The 844-nt window shown below is 52.0% G+C and overlaps 2 non-coding genes across 2 annotated transcripts; both read right to left on the bottom strand.

The window, feature by feature from the left end:
• Positions 1–200: 200 nt before the first annotated feature.
• On the bottom strand, positions 201–319 carry LOC123179428 (5S ribosomal RNA). Its single transcript, XR_006490362.1, has one exon. It is a non-coding gene; the product is annotated as a 5S ribosomal RNA (ribosomal RNA).
• Positions 320–616: 297 nt separating this feature from the next.
• LOC123179429 (5S ribosomal RNA) lies at positions 617–735 on the bottom strand. Its single transcript, XR_006490363.1, has one exon. It is a non-coding gene; the product is annotated as a 5S ribosomal RNA (ribosomal RNA).
• Positions 736–844: the final 109 nt, after the last annotated feature.

An 844-nucleotide genomic window follows, 5' to 3' on the forward strand; every position in this document is an offset into this window, starting at 1 on the left:
AGACGAGTTTAACGCGGTTTCCACCCCTCCCTCTCAACCGCACCAGTGCACGCTTGCCGCGCCACAACGCCGACGCTGGACCCGTGAATCGTGAGCACCCAGCTATGACTTACCGCACTCGTGCAAAATAATAAAACACGGTAAATATATTACTTACACGTGCGTTTTGTTTTGCAAGCGGCGCGAAAAAAATTAAAAAGGGAATGCAACACGAGGACTTCCCAGGAGGTCACCCATCCTAGTACTACTCTCGCCCAAGCACGCTTAACTTCGGAGTTCTGATGGGATCCGGTGCTTTAGTGCTGGTATGATCGCATCCGACATGTTACCCCGGTCTTCGTCCCTTATCCTTGCCCCTCCCAGCTCCACTACAAAGACGATTGCACATTGCTTTGGCCGCTCCCTCTCAACTACGGAGACGAGTTTAACGCGATTTCCACCCCTCCCTCTCTACCGCACCAGTGCACGCTTGCCGCGCCACAACGCCGACGCTGGACCCGTGAATCGTGAGCACCCAGCTATGACTTACCGCACTCGTGCAAAATAATAAAACACGGTAAATATATTACTTACACGTGCGTTTTGTTTTGCAAGCGGCGCGAAAAAAATTAAAAAGGGAATGCAACACGAGGACTTCCCAGGAGGTCACCCATCCTAGTACTACTCTCGCCCAAGCACGCTTAACTTCGGAGTTCTGATGGGATCCGGTGCTTTAGTGCTGGTATGATCGCATCCGACATGTTACCCCGGTCTTCGTCCCTTATCCTTGCCCCTCCCAGCTCCACTACAAAGACGATTGCACATTGCTTTGGCCGCTCCCTCTCAACTACGGAGACGAGTTTAA

Source organism: Triticum aestivum, unplaced genomic scaffold (assembly GCF_018294505.1).
Source record: "Triticum aestivum cultivar Chinese Spring unplaced genomic scaffold, IWGSC CS RefSeq v2.1 scaffold80227, whole genome shotgun sequence".
In the NCBI taxonomy this organism is placed as follows: Eukaryota; Viridiplantae; Streptophyta; class Magnoliopsida; order Poales; family Poaceae; genus Triticum; species Triticum aestivum.